The 16,844-nt window shown below is 38.1% G+C and overlaps 1 long non-coding RNA gene across 1 annotated transcript; it reads right to left on the reverse strand.

The window, feature by feature from the left end:
- Positions 1–4,063: 4,063 nt before the first annotated feature.
- LOC109200567 (uncharacterized) lies at positions 4,064–5,318 on the reverse strand. Its single transcript, XR_002060724.2, has 2 exons — positions 4,732–5,318; positions 4,064–4,611 (listed from the first exon to the last, which is right to left on the reverse strand). It is a non-coding gene; the product is annotated as an uncharacterized LOC109200567 (long non-coding RNA).
- Positions 5,319–16,844: the final 11,526 nt, after the last annotated feature.

Consider the following 16,844-nt stretch of genomic DNA (forward strand, 5'->3'; position numbering starts at 1 on the left):
GTATTTAGTTTCACGTGTCCTGTAATTATGTTAATTGTTGTCAGCTGTTTTCCCCATGTGATTCTACTTCCTTTGATCATTCCTTATGTGTATTTAGTCTGTGTGTTTCCACTCAGTCAGTGTCAGGTCGTCTGTTAACCTCACCACAGTTTTCATAGGTTTACTCCATTGTTTCTCTGTGTTTCCTAGTTTACTCAGTGTTCATAGTTTGTCATAGTTTTTCACTGAGTGTCACAGCCTTCTGTTAACACAGTGTTCATAGCCTCCTTAGTTTCCCTAGTTCCATGTTTTTCTTCTGCAATCAGCCAATAAAGGCTCACTTTATTTTTGAAACTACGTTTTTGTCTCCACCGTGTCTGCATCTGGGTCTACCTCCTTGCTCACACCAGCGCACCCCGCCGTGACACCGTCGGCCTGCTCCACAGTCGCCGCCTCCTCCAGAGAGCGTTTCGTGTCGCCTTCTGCCAGCTTGACTTGCTGATCTTTATCTCGGGAGGCAGTGGGTTTTTACCCTCTCCCCCTTTGGTCTTGTGCGTTATCTTTTAAAACTCGCTATCTGCACCTTTTGGCTCCAGCACGTCTTTATTGTTAGATTTGTTGCTGACTGTGCTCTTCTGCGGGGTGCTGATGATTCATTGTTCTGCTTCTTCTGATGGTAAACGCCTCTGGAAAGCCTGAATATGTGAGTGCGTCTGATTCATACAGAGTTCTGCTCTGCCCTCCAGGCTGATATATGCAGCCAGTGTGAATGTGTGTTATGTGTCACTCAGATGTTAGGTTCATTAGACTGTCACAAGGGTGATGCATGGATGGTGGTGTTGTTAGGGCCAGGTGTGAGCAGGCCAGCCTGTTCCTTTAAATAAGGTAGAACTCTCTTTCTAGTCCCTTTCAGTACTCTTGCTGCAGCATTTTGGGTTAATTGAAGACTTTTCAGCGAGTTTTTAGGACTTCCTGATAATAATGAGTTACAGTAGTCCAGCCTGGAAGTAATAAATGCATGAAATAGTTTTTCAGCATCACTCCGAGGACAGGATATTTCTAACTTTAGAGATGTTGCGCAAATGGAAGAAAGCAGTCTTACATACAGGGAGTGCAGAATTATTAGGCAAGTTGTATTTTTGAGGAATAATTTTATTATTGAACAACAACCATGTTCTCAATGAACCCAAAAAACTCATTAATATCAAAGCTGAATGTTTTTGGAAGTAGTTTTTAGTTTGTTTTTAGTTTTAGCTATTTTAGGGGGATATCTGTGTGTGCAGGTGACTATTACTGTGCACAATTATTAGGCAACTTAACAAAAAACAAATATATACCCATTTCAATTATTTATTTTTACCAGTGAAACCAATATAACATCTCCACATTCACAAATATACATTTCTGACATTCAAAAACAAAACAAAAAAACAAATCAGCGACCAATATAGCCACCTTTCTTTGCAAGGACACTCAAAAGCCTGCCATCCATGGATTCTGTCAGTGTTTTGATCTGTTCACCATCAACATTGCGTGCAGCAGCAACCACAGCCTCCCAGACACTGTTCAGAGAGGTGTACTGTTTTCCCTCCTTGTAAATCTCACATTTGATGATGGACCACAGGTTCTCAATGGGGTTCAGATCAGGTGAACAAGGAGGCCATGTCATTAGTTTTTCTTCTTTTATACCCTTTCTTGCCAGCCACGCTGTGGAGTACTTGGACGCGTGTGATGGAGCATTGTCCTGCATGAAAATCATGTTTTTCTTGAAGGATGCAGACTTCTTCCTGTACCACTGCTTGAAGAAGGTGTCTTCCAGAAACTGGCAGTAGGACTGGGAGTTGAGCTTGACTCCATCCTCAACCCGAAAAGGCCCCACAAGCTCATCTTTGACGATACCAGCCCAAACCAGTACTCCACCTCCACCTTGCTGGCGTCTGAGTCGGACTGGAGCTCTCTGCCCTTTACCAATCCAGCCACGGGCCCATCCATCTGGCCCATCAAGACTCACTCTCATTTCATCAGTCCATAAAACCTTAGAAAAATCAGTCTTGAGATATTTCTTGGCCCAGTCTTGACGTTTCAGCTTGTGTGTCTTGTTCAGTGGTGGTCGTCTTTCAGCCTTTCTTACCTTGGCCATGTCCCTGAGTATTGCACACCTTGTGTGCTTTTGCAGCGCTGAAATATGGCCAAACTGGTGGCAAGTGGCATCTTGGCAGCTGCACGCTTGACTTTTCTCAGTTCATGGGCAGTTATTTTGCGCCTTGGTTTTTCCACACGCTTCTTGCGACCCTGTTGACTGTTTTGAATGAAACGCTTGATTGTTCGATGATCATGCTTCAGAAGCTTTGCAATTTTAAGACTGCTGCATCCCTCTGCAAGATATCTCACTATTTTTGACTTTTCTGAGCCTGTCAAGTCCTTCTTTTGACCCATTTTGCCAAAGGAAAGGAAGTTGCCTAATAGTTATGCACACCTGATATAGGGTGTTGATGTCATTAGACCACACCCCTTCTCATTACAGAGATGCACATCACCTAATATGCTTAATTGGTAGTAGGCTTTTGAGCCTATACAGCTTGGAGTAAGACAACATGCATGAAGAGGATGATGTGGACAAAATACTCATTTGCCTAATAATTCTGCACTCCCTGTAGTTTTGATGCTTTGTTTTTTGGCGGGATTCTCTCTTACTTTTCTCCCCAATTTTCCCCATGATGATGTTTGCAGATCAAATCTCAGCCAGCCTGACGGTCAGAGAAACAGAAACGTGCTGGATTGTGGATCTCTGAGCTGCACATCAAAGATGCACCTATGCACAGATCAAATCTCAAAAGTGCAATGTACCTCATATACATGTTGATGCGAAGCACCACCAGAGCAAACGTTTCCACTTCATTTGCAGAGGTGTTTTTATTTTGGATTGTGTATTTATTGTTTGCAGTGTATATATATTAGTTTGCAGCTCTTTGCACATATTAATAAAAGGTTCAACTAACTGGTCAAATAAAGTCTGTGCGGTTTAGTTGTTGCACTCATATTAAACCAAATGATGGTGTGGCGGCCTGTTCTAGTGTGAACTAAGAGAGGGTTTGAATGTAAGAGAGAGAGAGGGGGGGGGAGGAGACCTAAAATGTAACCCCCTGCAGCTCGACTGAGGAGGTGAGTTACATTAGTGCTTCCTCTTTATTAGAAAGCGGTTTGAGTGAATTAGAAGTCTGTTGGGGTTTTTTTTTTGGGGGGGGGAGATATCTACTCATTAGTCATGCTAGGCATCCATCTGAACTCTATCAAAATAAAGGTGTATTTTAACTCATTTCAATTTTTTCTAATATCAGGGATATAGGATTATACAAAGTAGCTGGTGACATCTAAAACAACAGCACACTTAATGTGTCTTTCTTCACCTCATCACTTTTTTCTGTGTGTGTTTGTTTTTCCACTGATGCCTTTCAAACAAAACTAGCCATGATATTTTCCCCCTCTGACAATTAATATCAGTTAACCCCGCCCCCTTTCAGATTTGTTCACCAAAAGAAAAGGAGAAAAAAACCGTCATTAACGCTGTACATTACTTGTCAGACCGGTTTCATTTTCATACTTTGTAAATATCTATGTTGTATGGAGCTTGAACTAAAATGTAAATATGTTTACTGTATTTGTAATAATTATAATCCATTCGCTGTACAGCATAGATGTGTCATGCAGATATCCTAATTGTGTGTATGGTAATCTTGCACCATTGAACTGTTAGTGAATGAGACAACAATAAAAGTGCAAAACGTGCATTAGCAGATGAAGTGCTGCCTGCTTATTTCCTGCTTTATGTGAGCTTCTGCTGTAGTTTATTATGTGCTTTTAATCCCAAGAAACCACCCTTACTGTGGCGCACGATAACATCTGATGTTTGGTGTCATCTTCCTGTGATCTCCTGTGAACAGGTGGATTCATTCACTTCAAGTTTATGTATGTAGCACCAAATCACAGCAGTCGCTGAGCACTGTAAAGACTCTAGAATAATTATGGAGGAACAACATTTAAAGGACTGACACAGACAAAGAATTAATCATACAATGAAGCAATGTCATTTTTAAATGTTTATTCATAAACAGGATAAAACTATTCAAGTATTGAGTGACAAATAAAACAGCAACCTCTGATCTGCTAATTGGGAAACAGAGGATGTCAGTGTATTTTTTAGTGCTAGTTGTCCAAATTGAGTGAGATGACTTTACATTTGAATAGATTTGATTATAAGTTATATTTGGCTTTAATTGAATGCAGTTCAATTTGATTTAAATCAAGCCAATTCACAACAACATTTTTCTCAATATACTAAAATTCCCTCCGAGACTAGATAAGATTATTCTAAAACTGGTAAAAATACAATTCTCTTCATGCACAGAAATCCCACCCAGTCCCACAACCCAGGATGAATATTCCTTGTGTGTTCTTGAGCTGGACAGAAATTCCTCTTGCTGAGCGGGCTCCACGCCAGCCTCGTGCCAGGCAGACGAGGAGCCTCCTGTCCCAGTCTCGTCCGTCCACTGGGCCCATCACATCCCAGCCCAGTTTGCATTCTGCATTGGAGTCCGTCGCTCGATACCACCGTGGCTCCCCTCACGCCATCACCTGTAAGTTAAAACAAATAGGAGCCAGAACCATCATCCCGGAAGCTGCCCTGGCTTATAGCCATGGCGACCCTCTCCCAACACGGCTGCACCCAGTGAACAACAGTGAGATACTACTCACAAATGCAGGCAGTGGAATACATCTGCCCTGATGTCAATCACACACGTTGTCTCCTACTGTCGCCGTTCCTGCTGTCGGGACTGGGTGACCACATCACGCTGACGGGTCTCCAGATGAGGCGTCACATCCCCACGATCACACAGCGGCTCCCTCTTTTCCACCTGGCCTTCGTGCGTTCCTCTTCCAATCTAGGGCCTCTCTCCTTCCAGTGCTCACCTTGCTTCCTTTTAATAAGGCCTTTAAACAGCTGAAAGGACACCACTGGACACACACATGCCTCAGCAGGTGATCACTATCAGCTCATTTGTCCCATGCCCAGCCAATCCACAGTGGATTAAAACAATGTAAAAATAAAAGACTAAAAACATGTGATACAAACAGAGTAAAACTGTGCAAATAAAAACAACGCTCACAAATAAACACTAAACTCAGAATAAAACCAAAAAAAATGGTGAACACACATTGCTAATGTGTGAAATTTAAATACATCACCAACTGAACCTTTTATGTAAACGTTTCAAATTGCAGCCTAACCTCATTTAATTTCGCTTAGCAAAGTACTTTTCAACTCTAATAATTAGTAAGAGTATATTTCTTATCATCTATTGGTCATCTCACCTGATAAACTTCAAGTAACATTATAACACAGGAGTGATTGTCTCTAAAAATGGGCTCCTGCACGCTTGCAGACATTTTTCCATCACAACTTATGGATGATGAATGATTTGATTAAAGCTGTGAAAACATTACTGATAACCTTCATGTGATGTTACATTAAAGCCAATTTTTTATTAAAATCAGAGACTTTTCTAACTGACCTCCAACCCTTGAGCAGCAGTGTGTACTGTATGTTTGTATGTAACTGTATCTGACCTGGATTTTATCACCAGTTTTAAATAAGAATTTTCTTTAAAGTTTGTCTTTAAATACAAATGAAGTTCAACTTTAGCAAGGCTGGTGGTAAACTGGCCCTAACAAGTCCACTTTATTGCGTGCTCATTGACTTTCTCCTATCAGAGCTTTTTAACAAGCCCACTTGATACATGCTGATTATTCTATCACGCGTATCAGTGGCTCATGGTTGCTTAAAGCCTATGTCTGAACTTGAGCACAGAGGCAGAGCATCATTCAAACCTTGAATCCCATCATTCAAGGATGACAAACTCCACTTTCTCTGCATCAAGACAGCTCATAACTTTTTAACAGTCTCTCCTGATGGTCTCATATCATCTGCTCTAATCAATAACCATACACTATCATTACAATGTAGAGCACAGCTCAAAGGTCTGAGGTGAATTAGAAATGTCTTGTTTTCTGAATAATAATAATAATAATAATAATAATAATAATAATAATAATAATAATAATACATTTTATTATTATTATTAGATTAGACTCAAATTTGGTTTCAGATTGAATCACAGCAATTAATCAAAAGCTTAAATAATCATATAAATGCTTAATATTAACACTGATCACAAATCATGAATGATTTTTAATAGAATATCTACAGAGGTGTTCAGAGACCCATTTTCAGCAAAAATCCCTCCTGTGTTCAGTGGTACATTGTCTTATCTAATCACGTTTAACACATTAAAAGCCTAACTTATCACTCAAAACAGCTTTTTAAGACATTTGAGCACAAACTCAAACTATTGTGGGGATTAAAGAAAGAATAAATGTGTCTGGATCATCCCAGTTTCTGGTTTTAACCTCATTAAACCAAGTTTACATTTTCCTCTAAAGGGGCTGCAACACCCAGCTGCACAAAACCTTCACTTTTCCAACAGTTTCACTCTTTGAATAATTTTCACTTCTTACAATCAGAATTCTCCAATAGATTTGTAGAAGAAAATTATTTTTCTTTCATGCATCACCAACTGAGTCTTTTATGTAAACGTTTCAAGTTGCAGCCAAACCTCATTTAATTTTCCTTAGCAAAGTACTTTTCAACTCTAATAATTAGTAAGAGTATATTTCTTATCATCTATTGGTCATCTCACCTGATAAACTTCAATTAACATTATAACACAGGAGTGATTGTCTCTAAAAATGGGCTCCTGCACGCTTGCAGACATTTTTCCATCACAACTTATGGATGATGAATGATTTGATTAAAGCTGTGAAAACATTACTGATAACCTTCATGTGATGTTACATTAAAGCCAATTTTTTATTAAAATCACAGACTTTTCTAACTGACCTCCAACCTTTGAGCAGCAGTGTGTACTGTATGTTTGTATGTAACTGTATCTGACCTGGATTTTATCACCAGTTTCAAATAAGAATTTTCTTTAAAGTTTGTCTTTAAATACAAATGAAGTTCAACTTTAGCAAGGCTGGTGGTAAACTGGCCCTAACAAGTCCACTTTATTGCGTGCTCATTGACTTTCTCCTATCAGAGCTGTTTAACAAGCCCACTTGATACATGCTGATTAATCTATCACGCGTATCAGTGGCTCATGGTTGCTTAAAGCCTATGTCTGAACTTGAGCACAGAGGCAGAGCATCATTCAAACCTTGAATCCCATCATTCAAGGATGACAAACTCCACTTTCTCTGCATCAAGACAGCTCATAACTTTTTAACAGTCTCTCCTGATGGTCTCATATCATCTGCTCTAATCAATAACCATACACTATCATTACAATGTAGAGCACAGCTCAAAGTCTGAGGTGAATTAGAAATGTCTTGTTTTCTGAACAATAATAATAATAATAATAATAATACATTTTATTATTATTATTAGATTAGACTCAAATTTGGTTTCAGATTGAATCACAGCAATTAATCAAAAGCTTAAATAATCATATAAATGCTTAATATTAACACTGATCACAAATCATGAATGATTTTTAATAGAATATCTACAGAGGTGTTCAGAGACCTATTTTCAGCAAAAATCCCTCCTGTGTTCAGTGGTACATTGTCTTATCTAATCACGTTTAACACATTAAAAGCCTAACTTATCACTCAAAACAGCTTTTTAAGACATTTGAGCACAAACTCAAACTATTGTGGGGATTAAAGAAACAATAAATGTGTCTGGATCATCCCAGTTTCTGGTTTTAACCTCATTAAACCAAGTTTACATTTTCCTCTAAAGGGGCTGCAACACCCAGCTGCACAAAACCTTCACTTTTCCAACAGTTTCACTCTTTGAATAGTTTTCACTTCTTACAATCAGAATTCTCCAATAGATTTGTAGAAGAAAATTATTTTTCTTTCATGCATCACCAACTGAGTCTTTTATGTAAACGTTTCAAGTTGCAGCCAAACCTCATTTAATTTTGCTTAGCAAAGTACTTTTCAACTCTAATAATTAGTAAGAGTATATTTCTTATCATCTATTGGTCATCTCACCTGATAAACTTCAATTAACATTATAACACAGGAGTGATTGTCTCTAAAAATGGGCTCCTGCACGCTTGCAGACATTTTTCCATCACAACTTATGGATGATGAATGATTTGATTAAAGCTGTGAAAACATTACTGATAACCTTCATGTGATGTTACATTAAAGCCAATTTTTTTATTAAAATCAGAGACTTTTCTAACTGACCTCCAACCTTTGAGCAGCAGTGTGTACTGTATGTTTGTATGTAACTGTATCTGACCTGGATTTTATCACCAGTTTCAAATAAGAATTTTCTTTAAAGTTTGTCTTTAAATACAAATGAAGTTCAACTTTAGCAAGGCTGGTGGTAAACTGGCCCTAACAAGTCCACTTTATTGCGTGCTCATTGACTTTCTCCTATCAGAGCTGTTTAACAAGCCCACTTGATACATGCTGATTAATCTATCACGCGTATCAGTGGCTCATGGTTGCTTAAAGCCTATGTCTGAACTTGAGCACAGAGGCAGAGCATCATTCAAACCTTGAATCCCATCATTCAAGGATGACAAACTCCACTTTCTCTGCATCAAGACAGCTCATAACTTTTTAACAGTCTCTCCTGATGGTCTCATATCATCTGCTCTAATCAATAACCATACACTATCATTACAATGTAGAGCACAGCTCAAAGGTCTGAGGTGAATTAGAAATGTCTTGTTTTCTGAATAATAATAATAATAATAATAATAATAATACATTTTATTATTATTATTAGATTAGACTCAAATTTGGTTTCAGATTGAATCACAGCAATTAATCAAAAGCTTAAATAATCGTATAAATGCTTAATATTAACACTGATCACAAATCATGAATGATTTTTAATAGAATATCTACAGAGGTGTTCAGAGACCTATTTTCAGCCATAATCCCTCCTGTGTTCAGTGGTACATTGTCTTATCTAATCACGTTTAACACATTAAAAGCCTAACTTATCACTCAAAACAGCTTTTTAAGACATTTGAGCACAAACTCAAACTATTGTGGGGATTAAAGAAACAATAAATGTGTCTGGATCATCCCAGTTTCTGTTTTTAACCTCATTAAACCAAGTTTACATTTTCCTCTAAAGGGGCTGCAACACCCAGCTGCACAAAACCTTCACTTTTCCAACAGTTTCACTCTTTGAATAGTTTTCACTTCTTACAATCAGAATTCTCCAATAGATTTGTAGAAGAAAATTATTTTTCTTTCATGCATCACCAACTGAGTCTTTTATGTAAACGTTTCAAGTTGCAGCCAAACCTCATTTAATTTTCCTTAGCAAAGTACTTTTCAACTCTAATAATTAGTAAGAGTATATTTCTTATCATCTATTGGTCATCTCACCTGATAAACTTCAATTAACATTATAACACAGGAGTGATTGTCTCTAAAAATGGGCTCCTGCACGCTTGCAGACATTTTTCCATCACAACTTATGGATGATGAATGATTTGATTAAAGCTGTGAAAACATTACTGATAACCTTCATGTGATGTTACATTAAAGCCAATTTTTTATTAAAATCACAGACTTTTCTAACTGACCTCCAACCTTTGAGCAGCAGTGTGTACTGTATGTTTGTATGTAACTGTATCTGACCTGGATTTTATCACCAGTTTCAAATAAGAATTTTCTTTAAAGTTTGTCTTTAAATACAAATGAAGTTCAACTTTAGCAAGGCTGGTGGTAAACTGGCCCTAACAAGTCCACTTTATTGCGTGCTCATTGACTTTCTCCTATCAGAGCTGTTTAACAAGCCCACTTGATACATGCTGATTAATCTATCACGCGTATCAGTGGCTCATGGTTGCTTAAAGCCTATGTCTGAACTTGAGCACAGAGGCAGAGCATCATTCAAACCTTGAATCCCATCATTCAAGGATGACAAACTCCACTTTCTCTGCATCAAGACAGCTCATAACTTTTTAACAGTCTCTCCTGATGGTCTCATATCATCTGCTCTAATCAATAACCATACACTATCATTACAATGTAGACCACAGCTCAAAGGTCTGAGGTGAATTAGAAATGTCTTGTTTTCTGAACAATAATAATAATAATAATAATAATAATAATAATAATAATAATAATAATAATACATTTTATTATTATTATTAGATTAGACTCAAATTTGGTTTCAGATTGAATCACAGCAATTAATCAAAAGCTTAAATAATCATATAAATGCTTAATATTAACACTGATCACAAATCATGAATGATTTTTAATAGAATATCTACAGAGGTGTTCAGAGACCTATTTTCAGCCATAATCCCTCCTGTGTTCAGTGGTACATTGTCTTATCTAATCACGTTTAACACATTAAAAGCCTAACTTATCACTCAAAACAGCTTTTTAAGACATTTGAGCACAAACTCAAACTATTGTGGGGATTAAAGAAACAATAAATGTGTCTGGATCATCCCAGTTTCTGGTTTTAACCTCATTAAACCAAGTTTACATTTTCCTCTAAAGGGGCTGCAACACCCAGCTGCACAAAACCTTCACTTTTCCAACAGTTTCACTCTTTGAATAGTTTTCACTTCTTACAATCAGAATTCTCCAATAGATTTGTAGAAGAAAATTATTTTTCTTTCATGCATCACCAACTGAGCCTTTTATGTAAACGTTTCAAGTTGCAGCCTAACCTCATTTAATTTTCCTTAGCAAAGTACTTTCAACTCTAATAATTAGTAAGAGTATATTTCTTATCATCTATTGGTCATCTCACCTGATAAACTTCAATTAACATTATAACACAGGAGTGATTGTCTCTAAAAATGGGCTCCTGCACGCTTGCAGACATTTTTCCATCACAACTTATGGATGATGAATGATTTGATTAAAGCTGTGAAAACATTACTGATAACCTTCATGTGATGTTACATTAAAGCCAATTTTTTATTAAAATCAGAGACTTTTCTAACTGACCTCCAACCTTGAGCAGCAGTGTGTACTGTATGTTTGTATGTAACTGTATCTGACCTGGATTTTATCACCAGTTTTAAATAAGAATTTTCTTTAAAGTTTGTCTTTAAATACAAATGAAGTTCAACTTTAGCAAGGCTGGTGGTAAACTGGCCCTAACAAGTCCACTTTATTGCGTGCTCATTGACTTTCTCCTATCAGAGCTGTTTAACAAGCCCACTTGATACATGCTGATTAATCTATCACGCGTATCAGTGGCTCATGGTTGCTTAAAGCCTATGTCTGAACTTGAGCACAGAGGCAGAGCATCATTCAAACCTTGAATCCCATCATTCAAGGATGACAAACTCCACTTTCTCTGCATCAAGACAGCTCATAACTTTTTAACAGTCTCTCCTGATGGTCTCATATCATCTGCTCTAATCAATAACCATACACTATCATTACAATGTAGAGCACAGCTCAAAGGTCTGAGGTGAATTAGAAATGTCTTGTTTTCTGAATAATAATAATAATAATAATAATAATACATTTTATTATTATTATTAGATTAGACTCAAATTTGGTTTCAGATTGAATCACAGCAATTAATCAAAAGCGTAAATAATCACTTTCTCTGCATCAAGACAGCTCATAACTTTTTAACAGTCTCCCTGTCCTCATATTTTTATATATTCTTCTGTAATAGATAACTATACGCTATCATTGCAATCTACACTACAGCTCAAAAGTTTGAAGTCAATTTTTACCTGGTTTATAACCATGTGATCAGTTCACACATCAGTGTCTAAAAAACGCTCATTTTTTAGCTGTGTCTATCATCAATAATTGAGTTGATTGCAAACTCTCCCTAACAAGTTCACTTTATTGCGTGCTCATCAATCTCCTCTACAGCCCAAAAGTTTGAAGTCAGTTAGAAACGTCTTTTTTTCTTAAAAAAAAACAAGATTCTTTTCATATTTTGTAAATTAGTTGTGAATGCAAATAAATATTATTGCTTAAAACTTGCATTGATCACCAATTATGATTGATGGTTGATAAAATATTACCTGGTGTATGGATACAACAATAAAGGAGGTGTATGGATTACAACAATAATAGCGATTGTGTAGATTATATTACCTATCCTCAGTTTATCACATTAAATCTCAGCCTACTGGTGACCCACCAGTTTTCAAAATACAGCCGCGCTAACCAACATCATTTTTTCAAGTAATATAAAAATCAATTTTATATATTACCTTTTTAAACATCTGATTTTTCTTTCTAATGTCATTAAAACAAGTTTGCACATTTGTATAACAACAGTTAGACCTCCAGATCTTTTTAGCTTTCAGGTTTTTTTCTCAGTGTGACACATAGATTTGTTTCCGTCTCTTTCAATAAGAAAGTCAAATCTTCAAACCCTAAAGCAATCTTTGTTTCTTTCAATCATTCCAATATTTTTCATCTCCTGTTAATCGCAGTTAACCAGGGCTTAGCTACTCCGATCTACAGTGATTTTGGGGGTGTGGATACCTATTTTTTTCACAGGTGCAGAGCCTTTTTCTACAAAATTACGAACAAACTGCATTTTTAAAAATTACCATTAACATTAATGTAGACTGACAAGTAACTCAACATGTGACACAGTGATCAGTAGAGAAGAAAGAAAATAACCCATTTCAAAATTTCTAGTTCAGATCAAAATTATTGTTCTGATTAAGGAAACAGTAAATTTGGCCACGTTATTGTTCTGATCCTCCAATTTTCCCTTTCCAATGTGAATAAATAAAATTCAACTTTTGTTGTTGTTTTTTTAAATAAAAGCAGATTTCTTACAGTAAGAATCCTCCAACAACCTTTCAAAAGAAACATTTTTTGTCTTTCCTCAAGTTTGAGACCAACTGAATCCACAAACCTGAAGCTCCAGACCCCAAACTAACCAAATTTAATGTTTCCTTAATCAGCACAGTCATTTTTAACTCTTTGTGTGTTATGTTTACTCACAGTTTTGATGCTTGCTTCTTCGACTTGATCCATGATTAGCTCTGCACCGTCGCTCTGCTGTTTTCTCCTCATGCTTCTCCTTCATGCGTCCTGTCCTCAAATATAATCCAACCTGCCTCCTTGTTTCCTCCTTGACTTGTATTAGCAAAATTTCCAGGTAAATTAAGAGAAATCCAAAAAAGTTTTCCTGCTTCAAAAGCTCTTCCAGTTGCCTGTCTTCTTGTCCTCCTTCAAATGTGCATTTTTCTACATTTGTATGTATTTGACTTCATATTGCCATGACAACATAACACAGAGCATCATGGTAGTTTAAAGCAGGTGGTTCTCTCCTGTGCAGAAATGCTGGTGTTCCATAGTGATGTAAAAGTATGTTAATAATCTTTAAACAGACACTCACTGATCCTGTAAGAGCAGGAATTTAACTACAAACCCTCACAGTCCCCATCAGTATCATTCATTCTGCTCTGCAGCAATGGTCACAGTGGCTGCTTTAAGTACGTTTGCCCATAGAAATCCACTGATGTTCAGTGAGTCCCTTTGACACATATTTAGACCTTCATAATTTTCAGGGTGCATGAGTGTTATATCTCCAGCTCATCCTAAACATTTTACCAACATGTAAAAGGCATACGTCCACAAGATTCTAATGTGTTTGTGCTGAAATTCAGTTTTTTATATTCTAGTTTTTTTCTTCAATCAGCAGGCAGCTTAAATATCTTGAATGACAGTTGCTCATTATCAGAGCTCACATACATGTGTGTTTGCTTCTTTAACATGTTTTCATTTGGATGTCTTAATATACACAAAGTGAAAATCCAGGTCAAATATAGAATTTGTAACGCTGCGATTTTTATGGACAGCTGTCTGCACTGATGTTTACTGGGTACTTGTACACATTATGTTGACATCCTCCACGACACAAACAAAAAAAACTGTTTTATTCTAAATAAATGTGTGAGATGGTCCTCAGGCCTCCAAATCCACATCCAGGTTTGGGTGACTACTTGGATTAGGGAGTATTATTTAGAGCAATGTTTGTCACTTTAGTTAATGGCTCAACTAAGGCTGTTTTGTTCAGTCTTTTTCTGACTGAACTTTAACATTTAACACGCTAACTGAAGCCTGTAGAGTCTGAGGTGTAGCTCTTTTATTTTCTGTATTGTACAGTCTGACTTAGGGGTGAATTTGCTGGGATTTCAACTCCTAGAAAGATTGGTGCCTCTGTTGAATGTTTTGAAGAATCTTCTTCAGAGTAGACCTTTGGTGTAAGTTGATAGTGAATGAAAAAAAGCGTAAAAAGCTGCTGTAGTTTTAATTTTCCAAGAGAGGTAATGCACACAATGCAGAGACAAGCGCACAGGGGATATCCAAATTCTAGGAAGGCAGCCTGCTGCTGTACACAGGCAGATTCTTCTCAGTCATAGTTGTGAACAACTTGACTGTTTACTCAAACCACACAAAGAGCGCTGTTCCCATTCTGGGAGGTCTACTCATTGGTGTTTGTACCTCTTAAAATTATAAGTAGCTATATATAAACAGCTATATTAGCTTTGGCTTCACATAGGTTAAATAGTATATTTCCTGTTTTAACATTTATGATGGCTCAAAATTAAAACCTTACAAATTAAAACCCTGAATCATCACTACAACCCTTGTGTGAACTTAAGGGTGCCATCTTTTTTCTTTTCAATCCATTAAGTACCACACTGAGCAAGAAAGGAATTAAGCTCTTCATGTTGACCCAGAAATTTTAATGTATCACTTTGTATTCTTAGTTACACTGTAGCAGGTGACAGTAATTAAAAGCTACACTTTAGCTGTGGTGTGTCAAACTTATTTTAAACAATACAGATGTACACTACACTGTTATTGACTGCAACCACTTACTTATCTGCATGGCTGCAGTCAATGACAGTGTTTCAAACATCCTTTGTATGGAAGACAGTGGACCAAAGCCCACCTTTCTTTTCCAGCCCTGGTTGCAGTGACATGGCTCTGTTATCAGGGTGTTTTTGTTCAGCTCCAGCCTTGAGACCACAGCTGGCGCCGAAGTGGTAGCCGCATGAAGTGATGGTGGTTTTTACTTTAGTGCGAACAACTCATGTGAATTTCAAAGCTGCTCTAACAGTCCGACACTGGTCTCTCAATCTCCCGTTGGAGAGCCGTGAGCTTCTCCATGATGTTATCAAACTTACGCTCCGTGATGTTGTCATTCTTGTGCTCAAAGAGCCGATTCTGAGAACTCACGACCACAGTGAGCTTCTCCAAGATGTAATCCACATTGCGCTCAGAGGTCTAATTCTGAGTGTTCACAGCAGCCGCAAGCTTCTCCAAGATTTTATCCATGAGCCCATTTTGAGAACTCACGACTCGTCCCATCGTGTCAATCCCAGCGGGCAGCCTTGTGGGGTTTTGAACAGCTGATTCCGCTTTCTTTAATCTTCGATAAGCCAGGGCCAAGCCAGCTCCGATCAGCAAGAACCCTGTTATCATGGTTCCGAATAGGTAGATATTAGTGGTGCAGCGGATCACGGTTGATCCGTAATCCGAACCGATCCCACTCCACGGTTCGGCACGCACGTGATCCGAAGATTCGAAAAAGAAGAAAAAAAAGTATGTGTATAGTGGGTCTGTCAAGCGATAGTTATGGTCAACACTAGCGGCATCTTCTGTTGCCCTAACTACTACAAATGGGTGGACCTCCAGGGCAACCGAAAATTGATCCGAACCGTGAGATTTTTGATCTGTTGCACCACTAGTAGATATCTTCAGCGTCTTTGATCGACAGTCCCACCAGGCACACGACCTCCAGTTATGCCACCCGTCCATCGTGTATCCGGCAGGGAAAGTACCTCCAGGACACGCAGGCTCACCCGAGCCCAGGCTTCTCGTTGAGAAAAGGGTGTCATTGCATTCAGGGACCAGTTGATCAAATCCATAATTCCTCTTTAGGTTTTAGAGAACAGACTGTGATAGAGTGTTCCAGGGAAAAGTAATACAAAAATACACGAGACTAGACAAGACACAAGAGGCTAAGCAGGAAGATAAGGGAGAGAGGAGAGGAGAAAGTGTGACCGCCTTCTCCAAGAGCCAAAGAGAAAGGAGATGGTGTGGTTTTCATGTTAAGTCTGTTTAACTTCTAGCTTCACCTGGAGCCTGCATCCTAGAAAACAAAATCTATAAGTTAATACAACTTCACATTGCAAGCAACTGTAAGCCATAGGAGTAATAATGCATCCAACACCACAGACACCAGTGTGCCGTTTATTTCCCCAAATCATTAAAAACACTACTGTTGCCATAATTTCCCCAAATCCTGGATCATCCCATGTGTTTATTCAAAACTACTGTAACCAGTGACTTTCTTCAGTAATGTCACTCACTTATTTTTAACACTATGAGCTCTTACTCGCAGAAAGCTCCACCCGTGCCAAAGCGCTCACGGGTGGAGGACAGTCCTCCCCCAGCTGCTATCAGGGCAGGAGACGTTCACACCTATGCGTCCAAACAGCAAATGAATTGCGCATGAGCGAAGCCTCTGCTCCAGCACTGACTGTAACGCAGCCAGTTCTTTTTTTACTGTTATGCTGTTTCGTGGATCACAAGGTTTAAAACTAATTATAAACACACACTCTCACACACAAGTAACTCCACCAGAGTGCCAATTCGGGCCACTTTGCCGGTCCAAGCCCAGATAAAGGAGCAGGGTTGGAAGGGTTAGGGTTAGGGTTAAAAAGTACTTGGTAAGCAAAATTAAATGAGGTTAGGCTGCAACTTGAAACGTTTACATAAAAGGTTCAGTTGGTGATGCA

Source organism: Oreochromis niloticus, unplaced genomic scaffold (genome assembly GCF_001858045.2).
Source record: "Oreochromis niloticus isolate F11D_XX unplaced genomic scaffold, O_niloticus_UMD_NMBU tig00008121_pilon, whole genome shotgun sequence".
NCBI classification, from domain to species: Eukaryota; Metazoa; Chordata; class Actinopteri; order Cichliformes; family Cichlidae; genus Oreochromis; species Oreochromis niloticus.